General features: G+C 44.7%; 1 non-coding gene across 1 annotated transcript; it reads right to left on the reverse strand.

Moving 5' to 3' along the window:
- Window positions 1-741: 741 nt before the first annotated feature.
- TRNAV-AAC (transfer RNA valine (anticodon AAC)) lies at window positions 742-814 on the reverse strand. The gene has a single exon. It is a non-coding gene; the product is annotated as a tRNA-Val (tRNA).
- Between the last annotated feature and the right edge of the window lie 8,661 nt (window positions 815-9,475).

Below are 9,475 nucleotides of genomic sequence, written 5' to 3' on the forward strand. Positions count from 1 at the left end.
TCGTCTTTTATTTTCTAGGTGGACACTTTTCTAGCTGGAAGAGGAACGTTTTTATTTTGTGCAAATGTAACCACCAAGAAAACGCCTCAAAATGTCTTTCAAATATTTGTCAATAAGCGCAGTCAGACTTTTTAAAATCATTTATAAAAATGCAACTCATAGATCACATTTTTGTTTTGCCGTTCGAAGCAAAAGTCTCGGTTCACGTGTGTGGGGGATGGGGAAGCGGAAACGTCCCTTTAAACCTACATGAACGGAGAGCTAATCACGGGCTGCGTTCAAAACCCAATATAAGCAGCTGCATGTCATTCATTGTTGAAGCAGTTCATCATTCAGTTGGTTATTGAATTACGTATGTGAGCATTCGGTACACGTTGGGTACTGAATAATGTTTACTGTCTCTTAAACTTGCGCTAAGAAACGCCTCCAGCGAATGCTGAATATTTTGAAAACGACCTCTCTTCATATTCACAATCAATAGCATTCTCTGCTTCCTCCGTTTTCTCTATTCTCAAGTGTATGTTGCAGTGTAGTTATGTTTGTACGTGGCAGTAGATGATTGTGGTTATGGATGCATTGCAATGAAAGCCATGGTTTTGATTCACTGGTCATGTGTTATACCTTCAAAAAAATGATTGTTTTAATACATCTTGACCTGTGATTAAAGCATTGCCCTTTAAGAAATATGAATATTCAAAGTGACCTTTTTAAATAATAATTTTAATTCCAAATCAGTCAAAATGTTTCCGCCCGGTCTCGAACCGGGGACCTTTCGCGTGTTAGGCGAACGTGATAACCACTACACTACGGAAACCCTGTGTAAAAAGATCAACTTACAGTCTACACGAAAGGAGCAAAGGTTTGTTCTCAAATATTGTGCAATGAATTGTTTTACAGTACCCCTATAACTGTGTTCAAGGATTCTTTCTTCTATGAAAATTAGTTGCCTAGATTAAGTATTACAAACTCTGAAGACTGGTAACTTGTGCAGCTATTCCATGGCCCCTTCAAATTCAGGGTCATTACATTAAATCGCACCACTTCTTGGTAGAAATGGCTATTATGTTCTTGGAAGTCACATTTCAGATAAAAGAGATTTCCCCAGTTTCATGAATGTTTGTCACATTTCAGAGCTGACCATGGGCAACAGCGACCTAGACCCAAGGCTGAAAATTATGTTGGGTGCCCATGGTGTGGAAGGCAGGGAAAGTTTTCTTGTTGAGCAGGGATGAACATGATGAAATCCTTCAAACAACTCTTTTGGACAAGGCCTCTCCCTCGGGCATTCAGAAATAACACTTCTGTTGCTGATTTACTTTGTTTTATTCCAATATCTGAGCTACATTTTCTATTACGCATGGGTGTTCAAGCAACTGGCACTATGATACAACATTTCTCACTGAAAGTACCCACAGAGCTCCAGTTTTCCGAGCAAATCCGTGTCTGCTTCCATCACGGGTAAAGGGAGTTACACAATGAAGCTCCTTTTTTAAAAATGAGTCTGTATACCCAAGGTATATTATTGCACAATGTATATTAGTGTGTGCCTCAAAGTCCTGGAAGTACAAAGGTGTTAAAATAGTTTTACAGCCGTGCATTATTTTTCATTCTGGAACTTGTAGTTTTCTATTCAGGGTGGAAAAAAAGTATTCTACAATGATATTATTTTCGCTTAAAATGGTTCTAAAAGGATGCACATATTTTCAGGTTGAATTACTATGCAGTTTGTGTATATTGCAAGTAAATTCTATAAGACAGTATTATTTTAGGCCTGGCATTATTGTTGAGCTGGCCCTCCCACAGTCACACATCACTTGATGTGACAGGCAATTATGTACTTTTACCATTCAGTCAGTGCACCAGAGATTCTAGTAGAGAGCGCCTGGGGACCAATTCCGTTGGTGACGGTGCACGGTATAAATACCATTAACATTAACATAGAACATCTAGCGAAGCTGTGTAAGAACTTCTGCGAAGGACTGGATCAGAACCCGAACCCTCTGATCAGAAGACTCACTGCCACCACTGCAAGACCCTTCGACCGCTACCCACGGCCCATCACTGCAAAGACCCTGTGAAACCAGGCCTACTGTGACAAGACCACACAGACCAAGAAGAATACTAACCCAACGACTACATACTCAACCCTTGCACCTCTTGCTCACCTGATCTCTGCCTTCTCTTCTCATTTCCAGTGTTATGCTGATGACACACACTTCTTCTTCAAGCTCCCCTCTTCCTCCTCCTCTTCCTCCTCTATTGTCCCTGACTGCCTGTCTGCTATTCAGTCTTGATGCACCTCCAATAAGCTCTGTCTTAATGCCAGCAAGACCGAGATCCTTCCTATTAGGCACCTGTTCCCTGTTTCCCTTCTGAATTCTGGCCGTCTGTGGAATCACCTGCCTCTCCTTCCCCTGGACCAGAAACCTTGGGGTCATCTTTGACTCCTCCCTCTCATTTACTCCTCACATCTTTGACCTTTGCCAAGAAGGCCCACTTCTAACATCACCCCCTTAGGGGCATTTTCCCTTTCTTCACCTTCTCCCAGAAGCTCAATGTCTCTAGAACTCTGGTGCTCTCCAGGCTAGATTACGGCTAGATTACTGTAACAGCCTCTTCCTCAATCTGCATCTTTCTTCCCTCCGTCCTCCTAAACTAATCCACAATAGGCTGCAAAACGTACCCTTGGCCTTAAGCCCTGGGACCATATCCCTGCAGCTCTAAAATCTCTCCACTGACTACTGGTTGCTGCAAGGATCAAATTCAAGACCCTATGCATCACCCACAAGGATGTCTGGGGCCTGGTACCACGTATACCTGCAACTCCCTCTCACTAAATACTCCCCTTCCAGATACCTTTGATCTTCTGGCTCCAACTCTCTGCTGACCAAACACTTTCCCATGCAGAGACCTGGGGCAGATCTCTCTCCCCAGCTGGCTCCCTCCTATGGAACAGTCTCTCTCTCTCTCTTTCTCTCTCTCTCTCTCTCTCTCTCTCTCTCTCCATGTTGAAGCGGACCATCCCAACTTCTACAAACAACTCAAGATCTTTCTCTTCTTCTCCTCCTTCCCTCCTGTGCTAACCATCCCCTCTGTCACTGAGATTGGCGGCCTGATCTTTCATTAGTCCAGTAGGGTCCTGTCCTCCTGCCCAATCGCCGCCAACAACCCCCGCTCCTTCACTGCACTGCCCTCTGGTCCCAAACCCGCCTGTCGAGTGGTTTGTCTCCGCTCTTTACTACCTCTTGAGCGGTAGACCTCCCTCTTCGCCTGGGATGTCTCCACCCATGCACTTACCTCACCCCCCCTTAGTTCCCCCTCCCCTCAATGGGCACCTCTGGCACCTCCTCCCCTAGGGGACTCTAATAGCACTTACCCCCAACCCCCTTTTTCTTCACTGCTCTTGCAAGCTCCGAATCTCTCAAGGCCTAGTTGTCTGTTTCTATTTGTCAATGTCAATATCATTGTTTATTTGCTGCCTTCTTCGATTCCCTTCTGCCTTGGGGAACTTTGAAACACTGTCTTGTTGTATAAGCGCCTTATAAAAAAAACAATAAATAAAATAAATAAATAAATGCAGCTCCCAATCACGTGAGTTGCATGTTACGTTCTAAAGTCTGAAAAACTGGCATGGTGCCTCCGTAAGCAACATTGGCACTTGGCGACTTCAGTGCCGCTACAACCAATCCAGACATACTGCATCCTTACCAGAAATAGCAGAGGCCACTAGCCTTTTGTGGAGTCTTAAAAGGATGCAGGTTTATTTAAAATGTTTACAACTGTGTACAAAATCATAACAATAACTTCAACCAAGAAGAGCACTTGCAGGCTTCCCACACCAACACGTAATGATAGCTTAACTTACCCTCCTCCCATCCTCCGCCCGTCTTTATCCGCACCGGGTCGCTGAGAATGCCTGCAACAACTGTTCCCTATTAGCACTCATGACCTGCGCCCTGACGCAGTTGCACAAAAACATCAAACAGCGCCCTTCAATAGTTTGATGTTACACAAAAGGAAATGGAGTGATATTCCTAGGATATTTATGTAAGAATGAGGGTTTCACTCTTAGCCATGCCCGTGGAGCAAGTGTATCTCGTCGATGTGGGACCACCATGACTCAGCGCTTGCGTTCCCTCCTAAGATGCCAGCTGCCACGTAGTTGGCATCAGTATACAATGCCACTGAAATTAATTCTACGTCAAGACCGGAGGCTCGGATTATGCTTCTCTTTCGATTTTACTACTTCAGCAGCAAATGTACAAACCAATAAAACATAATAACAAAACTCATATAACTTCAACAACCATTGCTCTTATTGGTCCTCCAAACTGACCACATGATAACATCATCCAATCAGCATAGTCCATATCCCTAAACCACACTGTCCCTCAACTTCACTTCCTCTTTCTTTGCTGCTCAGCAGCGAGTTATGTGCCCTTTCATTATTCTTATGAATGTGTGTGTTGTTGTGACATTGTGTTTTACTTAGGCAGACTCGCACGCATGCAAGCGCACAAACTAGGAATTTGGCGGAGCTTTTCCGCATTGGTAGGTGAGTGTTTGGCAGTTGCGTTCACGACGGGCTGGTTCTCCGCCGACCGCAACCTCAGGGGAGAACCACAGAGGGCACTACGGTCATGGAAGGGGGAGCGCGACTGGTGCACGTAGTTCTGGTGCTCCCTCTATTCCACGGACCGTTAGGGAAGTGAAACTACATATCGAGCGATCTCTCCTTGAGCATATCTATATGATACTGTTCCTCAGTCATAATCCACACGTTTCGCTTCATAGCACAACATTCTGTTAGAATCGTGCTACGCGATCAGAGGGCACAGCTCCCCTGCAGGCCACAGAATGGTAACGCAACACCCACACATGCACAGTCCCAGGTAAAACCTGTTATATCTCATATACATACGATATATATAACTGAAACAAGCCAGGTGATCACTATATATAGATATATAGATATATATAGATATATCTCAATCTCCAAGAGATTATAAAAAGAGATTATAAAAACTCCTGGCATATTATTAAAATCCCCAGTGTTCTGTGCAGACATGAGCTCCTCCAGTGATGAGGGAAAGGCTAACATTAGCCAGAAGAGGAGCCATGCAGAGATGACTCAGGTCCTCCAAAAAGCCATGGGGGCCTCCTTGGGACAAGGGCCACAGCAGATAGCTCTGATGGAGGACTGGCTCAAGTTCTCACAGGGCCTTGACAAGATCAAAGGACTAAAAGCACAGGGGAAAACAAAAGGGGGCAGAAAAGCAGCCCGCAGGGCAGAGGAAGCGCACAACCCCCTGGGCACACCACCAAAGAAGAAGGGTGGTAAGAGAAGGAGAGTAAGATCCAAGGCGGGGCCTAGCAGGTGGCAGGATAAATCCTCAGACACCTCTGAAGAGGGAGAGGAGAACTGGGAGGAAGAATATTAAGAGGAAGAGGTATATTCCATTTCTTCCTCAGAAGAAGAAGGCCATAAAGCACCTAAGAAAAAGAGGAAGGAGGAGACAGAGGAGGATGGTGCAGGGGATGATTTCGATCCTGAGGCACTAATCCACCCACCGTTTTACGAATGGGAGCCACCAAAGAAAATAGCGGCCTACTTGAGAAAGCGCCTGAGAAGAAGCTAGGAGTAAGAGGAGGGCAGAATGTCCTAGACCTCACCTCTCAAAGCGTGCAGCGGATATACCCGAGATTGATGACAAAATGATCACGTTTATGAGCAAGTACACCAAGGACGTGAGAAAAGGACTAGATAGGTCCTGGCGATCATGCCAGGACAAAATGTTGGACATGAGAGGGCCCCTCACTAAGATAATACAGATTGGTGAAGAGGCCAGAGAAAAGGTAGAACCAGTGGACCCAGCGATTCTGATCGGGTGTGCCCAGAGGGCAATATGTATGTTGGGTAATGCCAACCATGCGATCACCACGGAGAGAAGACGATCTCTTCTGGTAAAGATAGACCCGAAGCTAAGTGAACTAGCTTCTTCGGAGTCAGTGTCGACCGCAAAGGGAAAGCTCTTCGGAGATTACTTTCTTAAAGAGTTAACAATGCTCGCTAACTCATATGCAGCACTGGACAAGGCGCAGGCTTCACTCAAGAGTGTTTGGGAGACAGATTTTCCGGAGGGCCAGCAGAGGCAGGGGTTGCTCAGCTGGTCGATTCCCCTTTAACAGATCCTACCAGGACAGAATGCAGTGGTGAGATCAGGAGGATCGAAGACAGACCCCTTTCTTCCCATCAAGGAGCAGAGGAAGCGGTAGAAGCTGGCGACACAGAGAGCGCCAACAAAACACCTCAGGTGAGAGCGAACAGCCCACGATTAATTACCTCAGCAGTTGGGGGGAGAATAGCAGCGTTCACAAAATATCGGCACACTATAAATGGGGATACATGGATAATAGAAACTGTACAAGGTTTTCATATAGATTTTCTAGAGACACCTCAACAGAGGAATCCTCCAAAAGGTTTAGAGCTAAACAGAGGAGACAAATTACTGCTAGAGGAATTGCTGAGAGGGCTAGAAGGTTTTTGGGTCAAAGATTTGAATACAAGGGTTTGAATAACAATACATTTGAGTCAAAAGGATCGGAAAAAAAAGACGGAATGCACTTTTTTTCCCCCCAAACCCCTGTTTTTTGGCCAAAAACCATTATTTTTACCTATACCAAAATTTAAAAAAAAGGCATTCAGTCTTTTTTTTTTGGTCCTTTTGACTCGAATGTATTGCATTAGATCCTTTTGTTTTCGAATTAATGACTGGACACCGGGCTGGAAAGCAAACATGCCTTAAGGCTAGTAACAGATTCCTCAAAAGTTTACATAAGTAACATGTTTCTTGTGAAAGGGAAACACAAGGTAAGACCAATCATAAACTTGAAGGGTTTAAAGGAATTTGTGGTGTACAGGCACTTCAAAATGGAAGGGATACACCTGTTAAGAGATACCTTCATTCAAGGAGATTGGCTTGCCAGAATAGATGTAAAGGATGCATATCTAACTATACCCATAGCAGATAAACATTGCAGATTCCTAAGGTTCATCTGGGGAGAGTCGACATGGGAGTTTCGATGTCTGCCTTTCGGCCTGGCATCCGCACCATGGTGTTTCACCAAGATAATCAAGCCAGTGGTGACGCACCTCAGGAGTCGGGGAATAAGACTCATAATATACTCAGACGATATATATCTGATGTGTCAGGAGAAAGAAACACTACGAGTACAGGTGCAGATGACAATAACATTTTTAGAGGACCTAGGTTTCCTAATAAATTGGGAAAAATCCAAAATAGTACTGGAACAGTCAATGGAATTTCTGGGGTTGATAGTACACTCTATTCAGGGATCTCTCAGCCTACCCATTGCCAAGGTGAACAATATCAAAAAATAGCTAAGAGACACCCTAGTGAGAGGAGAAATGTCACTGAGGGACATTGCAAGGTTAGTGGGCCGACTAGCGTCATCGATCCAAGCGATATTTCCAGGAGCACTACATTACAGGGCATTCCAGAGGTTAAAGATCAGACACTTCAGGAGGGGTGCTTCATACAAAACTAATGTTACCATCTCCCAAGAAGTGAGGGAAGAGTTGGAATGGTGGCTACACCACATGGTTACTGGCAGGAACTCTGCAGTGAAATGCTGGACTCAAGGGAGGGCTCAATGTTGTGTCTTGCTAAAGATTGACAATGTCTCGGCAGTCAGGTACATAAACTGACTGTGTGGGACAAGATCCAGACTACTGGCAGAATTAGCAAAAGATTTCTGGGAACTCTGTCTTCAGAGGAAAGTGTCAGTGGCGGCGGAATACCTGCCGGGCCATCAAAACGAGGTGGCCGATTGGAACTCCAGATACCTCAGGGATGCCAGCAATTGGAATTTGGACAAGGAGGTATTTCAAGAACTAATGACTCGATGGGGACCATGTCAGGTCGATCTATTTGCATTGAGACTGAACAGACAATTAACCCGGTTCTTCACCTGGAGACCGGACCCAGAGGCAGAAACAACAGACGCCTTCCTGCAAACATGGGGCCAATCAATAATCTACGCGTTTCCTCCTTTCTCCATGATAGCGAGAACGCTAGCCCAGGTGAGGCGGCAGAAAGCATCACTAGTTCTAGTTACGCCGGATTGCAGGGGTCAGGTGTGGTTCCCCAGTCTACTGGAATTATCACACCACAACCCAGTGGCACTACCCAGGTACAAATTCATTGTTCAAGACCCCAGGGACCTCAGCCATGCACTAGTCTGGTCAGGCAGACTCCACCTAATCGCATGGGCACTTTCAGCAGATCTTGGGTTAGGCCAGGATTATCGAAAGAGCCTGAAAGCATCATTAACAAATCCTGGGCCCCAGGAACACACAGGTCTTATATGTCTGCATGGGCTAGATGGAGTAGCTGGTGTTTGGAGAGGAGTATTCATCCCGATGGAACGGATGTAGTACATGTAGCCAATTTATTGGCGCAGTTGGCAGCACAAGGGAAGGCACACAGAACAATCAATACGGCCAGGTCAGTGATATCGGCTGGTCACCCTAGGATTGAAGGCATACCGATAGGTGAACATCACCTGATCTGTAGACTAGTAAGGGGAGTAAAGATGACTGGACCCCTTAGTGGAAAATATACTCAATTGTGGGATGTCGACAAAGTTTTGAAATTATTTCAATCATGGCCAGATAATCAGGAGCTATGCAGGAAGGCTATTTCAGGCAAGCTAGCCATGCTACTATGTCTCTTGGCATGTAAAAGGTCATCAGACGTTAGAGCACTAGAGATCAACAGGAAGAGTATATCACCAAACGGAGTGACCTTCCTCATAACGAGGAGGACTAAGACAGGTTTGAGATCCATGTCTTACGGATCTTTTCCGGGACAACCAAAATGATGCCCGGTCAGATGCTTAGCAGTTTATGAGGATATGACAAGGGAAGTGAGACCTCCAGGAGTATCTCAAGTACTAATAGCAATTTGTAAACTTTTTAAGGCCATAACAGATGGCTTAGATTGGTGATGAAACAGGCAGGCATTCAACATAGGAGCCAGAATATAAGACATTATGAGGTCAGCAGATTGGTCAAATGAATCGACTTGTAAAACATTCTATTTTAAACCAACGGAAGGTGTGACATCGTTAGTGGTGAGTAAGCTTTAAACAGCATAATCTGAGCCTCTGGATATGACATATAATACAGATTTTCAACACATTTGTTCCAGAAAGTCATAATTCCATTAAAGACACAGAGGCGAAGGATTAGCCCACCATATCAATCGTAATAACAATAATGGAATATAAAAAGTAATGGAATGCTTTACATGTTTTTCCTGCTATTATTTAAATGGTTTATATGAATACATTAAAGTGTTACAGATTTGTCAAATGCACAAAAGAATAATAGATAGAAATTGTGGTTGGTTTTACGATTGTCCCACTCTCTTTCGACTTACCGTTGCTGGTT

This window comes from Ambystoma mexicanum, assembly GCF_040938575.1.
Source record: "Ambystoma mexicanum isolate Mex_15411 chromosome 12 unlocalized genomic scaffold, UKY_AmexF1_1 Mex_chr12_unloc.2, whole genome shotgun sequence".
NCBI lineage: Eukaryota > Metazoa > Chordata > Amphibia > Caudata > Ambystomatidae > Ambystoma > Ambystoma mexicanum.